This window comes from Tachyglossus aculeatus, chromosome X1 (genome assembly GCF_015852505.1).
Source record: "Tachyglossus aculeatus isolate mTacAcu1 chromosome X1, mTacAcu1.pri, whole genome shotgun sequence".
Taxonomy (NCBI): Eukaryota; Metazoa; Chordata; class Mammalia; order Monotremata; family Tachyglossidae; genus Tachyglossus; species Tachyglossus aculeatus.
Genome location: NC_052101.1, coordinates 13473496 through 13485082, shown reverse-complemented (window position 1 = coordinate 13485082; position 11587 = coordinate 13473496). Strand labels below are relative to the sequence as shown.

At 42.2% G+C, this 11587-nt stretch overlaps 1 non-coding gene across 1 annotated transcript; it reads left to right on the top strand.

Moving 5' to 3' along the window:
• Positions 1-10375: 10375 nt before the first annotated feature.
• Positions 10376-10513, top strand: LOC119920409. Its single transcript, XR_005448157.1, has one exon. It is a non-coding gene; the product is annotated as a small nucleolar RNA SNORA7 (small nucleolar RNA).
• The last annotated feature ends 1074 nt before the right edge of the window (positions 10514-11587 follow it).

Here is an 11587-nt window from a genome sequence, read left to right as displayed (position 1 = left end):
TTTGATCAAAGCAGAGAGAAGGAAACAGGTGTGCAAATCGGTAAGGGTATTTGCAAATGCCCATGCCGTTTCTTTCCTCCTCATTATTAATAATAACTGTGGTGTTTGTTAATTGTTCACTATACACTAAGCACGGTACTGGTGCTGAGGTAGAAGTGATGTGGCCTAGCGGAGACAGAATGTGCCTTGGAGTTAGAAGGACCTGAGTTCTAATCCCAACTCCTTGTCTGCTCTGTGACTTATGCAAGTAACCTGTATCTTCCCTAGTAATAATAATAATGGTGGCATTTATTAAGTGCTTACTATGTGCAAAGCACTGTTCTAAGCGCTGGGGAGGTTACAAGGAGATCAGGTTGTCCCACGGGGGGCGGGGGGGGGGGGTTTCACAGTCTTAATCCCCATTTTACAGATGAGGTAACCGAAGCACAGAGAAGTGAAATGACTTGCCCAAAGTCACACAGCTGACAATTGGTGGAGCCGGGATTTGAACCTCTGACCTCTGACTCCAAAGCCCCTTGTCTTTCCACTGAGCCACGCTGCTTCTACTTACAACAGTTCTTGGCACTTAGTAAGCACTTAACAAATACCATCATTATTACTATTTATTATTGTTATTATTAGGGCTGAATCCCTTTTTGCTAAGGCCTTAAAGCCCATGAATGAAAGATCACTGATTAGGCAAAGTCATCGAACTCTTTCAACCAGTCGATCATTTAGTAAATGAATGGATCATGTGGCATGTACTTGACATAAAGTATTTGAAGTAATGTATTTGCCTCCCAGGTCAATCTCCTTGCTCTTATTTTTCTGCCTAAATTTGTCCTCCTTACTGAATCTTGAGCTTGACACCAGGTCATGTCTGCCCAACCAAAGGGAGGTGGAGGATAGGATAATTAAAGATAGCATCTTCCCAGCGCCCAGAGTGTAAGGGAGTTAGCCGATTATTTTGAGCACTGTAGACAGTCAACCCAGGTCATCCAGCCACCGTCTTTTGGTGGTATCTTTTGTCTGGTTTGGATTTTCTGCTGTTCACACTGTATACTGAATTTGGGCAGGGTTGATAGCTAAGTCTAGGTAGTTTGGGCCAAAAAAGCCTTTTCCAGATATGAATTATCCAGACTGCTGCCAGCACTCAGAAGATTAGTTGAGTCACTGAAGCAGCATGGCTTAATGGAAAGAGCACGGGTTTGGGAGTCATGGGTTCTGGGTTTGAATCCCGGCTCTGCCACTTAATAATAATGGCATTTATTGAGCATTTACTGTGTGCAAAGCACTGTTCTAAGTGCTGGTGGGTTACAAGGTGATCAGGTTGTCCCACGGGGGGCTCACAGTCTTCATCCCCATTTTCCAGATGAGGGAACTGAGGCCCAGAGAAGTTAAGTGACTTGCCCAGAGTCACACAGTTGACAATTGGCAGAGCTGGGTTTTGAGCCCATGACCTCTGACTCCAAAACCCGGGCTCTTTCCACTGAGCCATGCTGCTTCTCCGCTTGACAGCTGTGTGACTTTGGGCAAGTCACTTTACTTCTCTGTGCCTCAGTTCCCTTATCTATAAAATGGGGATTAAGACTGTGAGCTGCTTCGCCACTTGACAGCTGTGTGACCTTGGGCAAGTCACTTTACTTCTCTGTGCCTCAGTTCACTCATCTATAAAATGGGGATTAAGACTGTGAGCCCCACGTGGGACAACCTGGTAATTTTGCATCTACCCCAGCACTCAGAACAGTGCTTGGCACGTAATAAGTGCTTAACAAATATCATCATCATTATTCAGAGCTTAGAACTGTGCTTGGCACACAGTAAGTGCTTAACAAATACCATAATTATTATTTTATTATTATCTCTTTTCACTTCCTGCCATTAGACCTGACCTGAAAACAATAGTTTGAGCCAATAATTCATTAGACTGTTGTACCTGTGTGGCCTAATTGAAAGTAAACTTGGAGCTTTCATCACTAATTTTGATTTAAAACTGAGGAGAGATTTGCCTCTACCTGCTTGTCAAAACCAAATGATGCATCGTTACCAAGGCAGCACTCAGTTGAAATCATAAAATACATCACAAATATACCAACGGGACAGATTTCATTTGTCCAAATGCGACTTTATGCAGTCACATAGAGAGTTTGCTTAATGGATGCCTGCTCTGTTCTGAAGGCCAGGCATGTACAGGGACCTAAAGTGATGTAGGGCTCAGGAGTCCCATGTTAGTGGCATCTGGGCAGTAATAATAATTCTGGCATTTGTTAAGCCTTTACTATGTTCCAGGCACTGTATTAAGTGCTGAGGTGGATACAAGCAAATGAGTCACTGATCCGAGGGGTTCACAGTCCAAATCCCCGTTTTAGAGATGGGGTAACTGAGGCCCAGGGAAATGAAGTGACTTGCTCAAGATCGTCATCATCATCATCATCAATCGTATTTATTCATCAATCGTATTTATTGAGCGCTAACTGTGTGCAGAGCACTGTACTAAGTGCTTGGGAAGTACAAGTTGGCAACATATAGAGACAGTCCCTACCCAACAGTGGGCTCACAGTCTAAAAGGGGGAGACAGAGAACAAAACCAACATACTAACATAATAAAATAAATAGAATAGATATGTACAAGTAAAATAAATAAATAGAGTAATAAATATGTACAAACATATATACATATATAGATCACACAGCAGACAGGTGGCGGAGCCAGAATTAGAACCCATGACCTCCTGATTCTCAGGCCCGTGCTCTAACCACCACACCATGCTGCTTCTCTGCTCCTGCGTGTCTTCCATGGCTTTCCCCAAAGCAATCCTACTGTGCTAAATTTATAGGCCTTTCAGAATAAGAATGTTATGGATCTAGTGGTCGATCAATAAATGTTAATTAAATTGAATCCATCACTGATAAGTCTATTACCATCTCCCCCTCTGTTGAATTTTCCATTTCCTCTGGACATGCAATTCCATGTTCACCATGGGTTGCCCAGGGGTTATTTTTTATGTATTTCTCTAACCATCCCATCTTACCTCGCCAAGTGGGCCCTTCAGCCTTTTTTTTTTTATGATTTGAGTTTCTAATTCGTTAAGTTCTTACTAAGTGTCCAACACTGTTCTAAGCACTAAGGTAAATACCAGTTAATCAGGTTGGACCCAGCTCCTGTCCCACACGGGGCTCACAAATAAGTAAGAGGGAGAACAAAATCCCCATTTTGCAGTTGAGGAAGTTGAGAGGCAAGGAAGTTGTGAGTCGCTCAAGGTCGCACAGCAAGCAGGTGGCAGAGTCAGGGTTAGAACACAGGTCCTCCGGTTCCCAGGCCTGTGACTTACTGACTAGGCCATGGGGCTTCTCTAACTTCTGCTCAACTTCAACCCCTTATGTGCTCACATTCCCTTGAAGCATATCAGTACATAAGTGCTTATTTCCTCCTAGCTGAAGCTTATTTTAATGTCTTCTCTGCTATATACCTCTCAGGGTCGCACCTGGAGATTTTTCCAGTCCTTTAACAGTCTCGACTATTGGAGGGAGGGTCAAGCAAAGGCCTACCCATTCCATTCCTATTTACCCATTCCTAGCAAGTGGAAGGCCATCTGCAACATGTCAAAACTCCCCTGTGCTGGGCAGTAGTGGCGTGGGAGACAGTCGAGGGAGGTGATTCAGTTTTACTGCACGGAAGGAGGCAACGGTAAACCTCTTCCGTATTTTTACCAAGAAAACTCTCTGGATACACTACCGGAACGATTGCAGATGGAGGTGGGGCATTCTGGGAGAGATGTAGCGTCGCTATGGGTCGGACATGACTCAATGGTATAATGATAATAAATAATAATGATGATGGTATTTGTTTAAGCGCTTACTATGTGCAAAGCACTGTTCTAAGCGCTGGGGGGATACAAGGTGATCAGGTTGTCCCACGTGGGGCTCATAGTCTTCATCCCCATTTTCCAGATGAGGGAACTGAGGCCCAGAGAAGTGAAGTGACTTGCCCAAAGTCACACAGCTGACAATTGGCGGAGCCGGGATTTGAACCCATGACCTCTGACTCCAAAGCCCGTACTCTTTCCACTGAGCCACACTGCTTCTCCAATGGCATAAGACAACAACAACAACCTCTGTTAGACTGAAAGTCCCTTAAGTGTTGGGAAAGTGTACCTTGCTTCTGTTATGCTTTCCCAATCTCCCTTCTAGACTGTGAGCCCATTGCTGGGTACAGATTGCCTCTATTTGTTGCCGAATTGTACTTTCCAAGCGCTTAGTACAGTGCTCTGCACACAGTGAGCACTTAATAAATACAACTGAATGAATGAATAAATGAATGAATCTCTAAGTGTAGTTCCCTACCTCAGTAGCCACTCATTAGATGGCATTGACTGATTGATTGATATCTCTTTTGTCTCCTGAAAAATTCCACAGAGGAATTTCATTGGGTGAGTTCCAGCAATAACATCTTCTCGTTAATTTTTCCCTGGCTATGACATTTATCTTTAAGGATCTAATTTAAGAGAGCATATTTAATGTTCCCCATTCAAAGTGTTTGTCGTGATCCTAGGCTCTTCATTCCTCACATCTTAGGGATACGCTGCACCAATATTTCAATTTTACTTAGCGGCACTTGTAATGGCAATGAGTCTTTTTTGCTTTCTGCACTTCCTTCTAAGTGAGAAGCAGCGAGGCCTAGTAGATAGAGGAAGGGCCTGGGAATCAGAAGGACCTGAGTTCTAATCCTGCCTCCCCCTCCTGTCTGCTGGGTGACCTTGGACAAGTTCCTTAATTTTTCTGTGCCTCAATTACAATCACCTGTATAACGGGGATTAATATTATGAGCCCTGTGTGGGACAGGGACTGTGTCCAACCTTGTATCTACCCCAGCACTTGCAACAGTGCCTAGCATATAGTAAGCGTTTAACAAATACCATATAAAAAGAGCTAGTTCAACGTTGTTTTTCTAAGACCTAGAAATTCTGTAAGGCCTTTTGCATAATGAGGAATCCATGACAGTTCTTACAGTCTTCTAGACCATAGGTTCCTGTTGTTATTATAATCATGGTGTTTGTTAAGCGCTACTATGTGCCAAGCACTGTTCTAAGCACTGAGGTAGATATAAGGTAATCAGATTGGACACAGTCCCTGTCCCATGGAGGGCTCAGAGTCTTAATCCCCATTTTACAGAAGACGAGGTAACTGAGGCACAGAGAAGTGAAGTGACTCACTCAAAGCCATACAGAAGACGAGTGGCAGAGTCGGGATAAATAATAATAATAATAATAATTGTTATTATAATTATACTGATGGCATTTATTAAGTGCTTACTATGTGCGAAGCACTGTTCTAAGCTCTGGGGGGGGATACAAGGAGATCAGGTTGTCCCACGTGGGGCTCACAGTCTTAATCCCCATTTTACAGAAGATGAGGTAACTGAGGCTCAGAGAAGCTAAGTGACTTGCCCAAGGTCACACAGCAGACATGTGGCAGAGCCGGGATTAGAAACCATGTCCTCTGACTCCCAAGCCCATGATCTAGCCTCTAGGCCACATTACTTCAAGTCCAGAGGCAGGGCAAGTATCCCCAACTTCCAGTAAGTCCCAGTGACCGCCATCCTTTCCCAGCGGCTCAATTAAATTTTCTCCACAAATGTCAAATCCCTCCAAGTTGGGGCTGGAAATTGCTTTGTGTTTTATAAACTGACTACCATTTTTAACCTTTAAATCGTGGCCATTTCTAAATGAAAAGTGTCTCTCCTTATAATAAAAGCTCAGCTAACATTCCAAAGGCCAAGGTCATCTAAAAGCCTCTTTGACCGAAAAGCTCGTGGCCTGTGATCTATAAAAAGGAAAGGCGAGTATCACTTGAATTCCCTCAAAAGATTTGTATTTCTCATTTGGAAAGTAATTGCCTTCCTCATCTTGAATTCACCTGGAATTACCTGTGATTCTTTCTGAGTTTCATTTTTGTATAAAGGAAATTAGTCACACATATGCCTCCGCTTATTGAGGGATTTACAGATTATCGCATGCAAAAATGTGTACAAAATAAACAAATCACTCAAGCTTGAAAATCCTGATATGTCGATGACAGCTCTTTCTAGCTGCATAACATGTCCCAACATCAGATAAAAACACAGAAATAGGCAGAAAAAATGATTTACACTGAAGGATTTTAGCAGAATCAGTCAAGGAAGTGAAAGAATGACTGGCAATCAAACATCTATAGCCCCTGGGGTTGAGATTTTTACCAGTTTTTTATGACAGTGGTGTTTACCCTGAATACCAGAGGACTGGGGCAAAAAAGTGTTAATGCAGTGGAATTCACCAGCCTCCCAGGATTTTTTTTTGCCCTGCCCCACATTCCCTTCCTTGAATCCAGGACCTTTCTTCCTAACAATATTTAGGAGTTTAGTCACCTTAACATCTATTCTCCTATTGTAATCTGGAAGGAGAGGGAAAGGGGAAGAGAGTGAGAAAGATTAGGAAAGTGGAGGAAAGGGATGGATTCAGAGGAAATTAAAGGTCAAAGATGGAAAAACGAGGAAGAAAACCATCCAAAAAATGCTTTCTTTCTTTCTGCTGCCCCACGTTCTCAGTAAGAAACCGGAGTCCACCAGCGGGTGAACAAAGGTATGTGGTCTAGTGGAAGCGTGGGCTTGGGAGCTGGAAGTTGTGAATTCTAATCCCAGCTCCGCCACGTGTCTGCTGTGTGACCTTGTCCAAGTCATTTCACTTATATTTGCCTCAGTTCCCTCATCTATAAAGTGGGGATAAAGAAACTGTGAGCCCCATGTGGGACTGGGACAGTGTCCAACCTGATTACCTTGTAACTACCCCAGTGATTAGCACAGTGCTTGGCACATAGTAAGCCTTAACAAATACCACAGTTATTATTATGAATAATTACTATTCCAGAAGGAAGCCAAAGAGATCAAGGGAATAAAGAGAGAAAAAAGAGGGGAAGAAGAGGTAGATGTGTGTGTTTGTGTGTGCGTGTCTGTGTGTGTGTGTGTGTGTGTGTGTGTGTGTTATAATGGGGTTTAAAAGAAGTCATTAGCGAGCTTCCTCTAAATTTTGAACTCAGTGAGGGCAGTGATTCATTCATTCATTCAATCGTATTTATCAATCAATCAATCATATTTATTGAGCACTTACTGTGTGCAGAGCACTGTACTAAGCGCTTGGGAAGTACAAGTTGGCAACATATAGAGACATCCCTACCCTGCAGCGGGCTCACAGTCTAGAAGGGGGAGACATTCATTCATTCATTCATTCAATTGTATTTATTGAGCGCTTACTGTGTGCAGAGCACTGTACTAAGCGCTTGGGAAGTACAAGTTGGCAAAATATAGAGACGGTCCCGAACCGACAGCGGGCTCACAGTCTAGAAAGGGGAGATAGACAACAAAACAAAACCTGTGGACAGGTGTCAATACCATCAGAATAAATAGAAGTAAAGCTAGATGCACATCATTAACAAATAGAATAGTAAATATGTACAAGTAAAATAAATAGAGTAATAAATCTGTACAAACACATATACAGGTGCTGTGGGGAGGGGAAGGAGGTAGGGCTGGGGGGGATATTCATTCATTCAATCATATTTATTCATTCATTCATTCAATTTCAACCCTATTGTACTTTTCCCAGTGCTTAATAAAGTATTCTACTTCTCTCCTGAGCCCCATTAGGTTTCCTCCCCTCAGTCCAGCGTGTGACCCAATCAATCAATAATCCATCATATTTACTGAGCACTTACTATGTACAGAGCATTGAACGCTTCAGACAGCACTCAAAAGAGTAGAGAATAACAGGGATGGTAGACATAGTCCCTGCCCACAGCAAGCTTACAGTCTAGAGCAGCGTGTCCCAGTGGAAAGAGCCCGGGCTTTGGAGTCAGAGGTAATCGGTTCAAATCCTGGCTCTGTGTGACCTTGGGCAAGTCACTTCACTTCTCTGGGCCTCAGTTCCCTCATCTGCAAAATGGGGATTAAGACTGTGAGCCCCCCGTGGGACAACCTGATCACCTTGTAAGCTCCCCAGCGCTTAGAACAGTGCTTTGCACATAGTAAGTGCTTAATAAATGCCATCATTATTATTAGAGGGGTAGACAGACATTAATAGAAAGAAATAAATTATGGATACGTTCTTAAGTCCTGCGGGACTGAGAGAGGGGTGAATAAGGAATAGAAATCCAAGTTCAAGGGTGATGCAGAGGGGAGTGGGAGAAGAGAAATGAGGCTTTAATCAGAGAAGGCTTCTTGGAGGAGATGGGCTTTTAATAAGGCTTTGACCAAATACCTGTTGTCTCTCCACTTAGACCTTGAATCCCATGTGGGATAGGGCTGTTGTCTGATGTGGTTATCCTTATAAACCTCAGTGTCTTGCACAGTGCTTGGCATAGAGTAAGAAGTGCTTAACAAATTCCACAGCCATTATTTAATAAATAGGAGTTTGGGGCTGTTGTCTGATCTGATTATCCTTATAAGCCCTAGTGTCTTGCACAGTGCTTGGCATAGAGTAAGTGTTTAACAAATTCCACAGCCATTACTTAATAAATAGGAGTTTAGGGATGTTGTCTGATCTGATTATCCTTGTAAACCCCAGTGTCTTGCACAGTGCTTGGCATAGAGTAAGTGCTTAACAAATTCCACAGCCATTATTTAATAAATAGGAGTTTAGGGCGTTGTGTTGCCACTGTCAGATCATGTCTGCTTAGAATTGCTCCCTGTTTTTCCCTTTTTATACAAGCTCACTAGTGGGAAGGGTTTTTCTGCTACTTAATTATTATTTTTCAAATGATGAATTTATTTGAGAACTAATATCTTCAGGGCTTTGTTTGGAAATGGTTTGTTTTCGTCTCTTGAAAACAAGAAGCATTTCCAAGTGAGGGGAAGCAGCTGGCTCAGTGGAAAGAGCACGGGCTTTGGAGTCAGAGGTCATGGGTTCAGATCTCGGCTCTGCCAACTGTCAGCTGTGTGACTTTGAGCAAGTCACTTAACTTCTCTGGGCCTCAGTTACCTCATCTGTAAAATGGGGATTAAGACTGTGAGCCCCCCGTGGGACAACCTGATCACCTTGTAACCTCCGCAGTGCTTAGAACAGTGCTTTGCACATAGGAAGTGCTCAATAAGTACCATCATTATTATTATTATTGTTATCTCTTAGCAACAGTTCACGATTTTCATGCTATAATTATGCTTGGTCCTGTCATGACAAAGGGTAGTGTTTATTGTTACTGGTTTAAACCTCCAGGATAATGATGCAGGGTGTCACTATAAAGTCAAAAGTTCACAGAAGACAAAGTCACATGTAGCAAAAATCCCAAGAAAAAATAAAGCTTAGGAACCTAGAAGAAATCATTAAAATCTTCAGCTCTTCTTACAATATAAACCAGGCAGCATGTAGTCACATGCTGATGTAACAAGGCTAAAGGATGTGCCAATTTCTGTAAATTGGGGAATAAATGTAAGTTACAGTTAATAGGAAAAGCAAAGTTGAAATTGAAGTCTAATAGCCTAACCTTTCACACTCGTTCACGGAAATTTTCCCAGGAAATTTGGCTAAATGCTTGGATTTCAATGCTATGTAACCAGCCATTCAACCTCATTCTCCACCTTCCTTTTTCAAAGTACAGTCAGATTGGATGGAGGAGATGGCTTTGCCTCATTCTGTACTAGTGTCTCAGAGACATAAAGGGAAAACTATATTAGATTGTTTCCTTTCTATTCATATTAATAGCAAAGTGCCGGACTGGCTTTCAGGGGAAACCATGAAAAGGAAGAAATCAATACAGTGAACTGGCTGATGGGTAACAGCTGGTTGTCCTCAGGTAAGGACAGTGAGGTATAACAGGAGAAGAAAAAAGAGATGCAATAATACATTAAAGAAGAAGGGATCCATTAGGGAGGCAGATGAGATTTAAGGCGAGAGAAGGGAAGAATTAGAAGAACAAAGTTTCCATTCAAATATGACTCTGGGCTTGCGTTATGAACCCAAGATCATTCTAATTCAGTAAGGAAAACTCTTCCTGGAGAAGCAACATGAAGCACTTCATAAAGAACAGCAACAAGCCATTTCGCCCTTTCTCCCTCCTCACAGCAGTGAGAGGTGAAGAGAAGATTGTATTTATTTTCTTTTGCTTTGGGAAGGAGATCCAGGGCATTAGAGGGAAGCAGGATAGCCAAGTGGAAAGAAGACGGAAGAGAGTTGAGAGACCTGGGTTCTAATTCTGAATCCACCACTTGCCGTCTGAGTGACCTTGAAGAAGTCATTTAATACCTCTCTATGCCTTAGTTTTCTCATCTGAAAATGGGGATCAAATATCTGTTCTCTCTCCTGAGAATGTGAATTTTGTGGGGGACAAGGAAAGTGTCTGATCAAATTACCTTTTATCTCTACTAAGAGTTAACCTCTCAGGGTCGCAACTGGAGAGTTTCCAGTCCTCTACCACTCTCGACTACTGGAGGGAGAGTCAAACAGAGGCGTACCCATTCCATTCCTAGCTTGGGCAGTGGCTAGTGAGTGGAAGGCAATCTGCTACTAGACTGTGAGCCCACTGTTGGGTGGGGACCGTCTCTATATGTTGCCAACTTGTACTTCCCAAGAGCTTAGTACAGTGCTCTGCACACAGTAAGCGCTCAATAAATACAATTGATTGATTGATTGATTGCTACAAATCAAGACTTCCCTGCACTGGGCAGCAGCGGTGGCTTGGGAGAGAGTCAAGGGAGGAGACTCAAGTTTACTGCGCGAAGAAGGCAGTGGTAAACCACTTTCATATTTTTACCAAGAAAACTCTAAGGATCCACTACCGGAATGATTGCAGGTAGAGAAGGGGTGTTATGAGAAATACGTGTCCATGACATTGCTTTGGATCAGACATGACTTGACAGAATTAGACGACGGCATACTTAGAGTTAATGTTAAAATGTTTTAGTTTGTTATGATTTATGTTTATTATATTACTTTGGGCTGAGCTCCAGTGCCTAGCACAGTGTTTTCCACATAGTAAGTGATTAAAAAATGACATAAACATTATTAATAGTAATATTATTATTATTATTAAGATAGCCATTTCCTAATAATCATAATAATAATGGAATCTGGTTAAGCAAAACGATAACCCTCAGGTAGCATCAGTGAACATGGTTCCGTACCTCTGGCCATAGAAGGGAGGAAAGGAAATGGACAAAGGTAACAACCAGAGCTTCAGTTTACATTTTGACTTGAGTCAAAATAGGCACTGGTTCATTTCTTTTTAATTGTACCTTTAGCTCAAATTGCCTCAGGACTTTAAAGGGGAACTAGGAAAAAGTCGTAAGTAGTAAAAGTCATCCTGAGGTCCTGATTGCCTTTGGAACTAAGCTTGACCCTTGGGAATGCAAACAAAATGTCAGGATTACCATCCAGAAATGAAGGTTGCTTTCAAAGAAAAGCTAATTGACCAATATAGAAATTCACCTACAAAATAGATTGTCATTCAAAGCTATAAAAGACAGCTTCTGAATGTTATAATAAGACTATGGGTTTTTTTCCAGCTCACAGATCTATAATGGGAAACATTAACTTTTTAACACATCTATAGGGATAAAGGAATGGATTGGAACATGTTAATAATT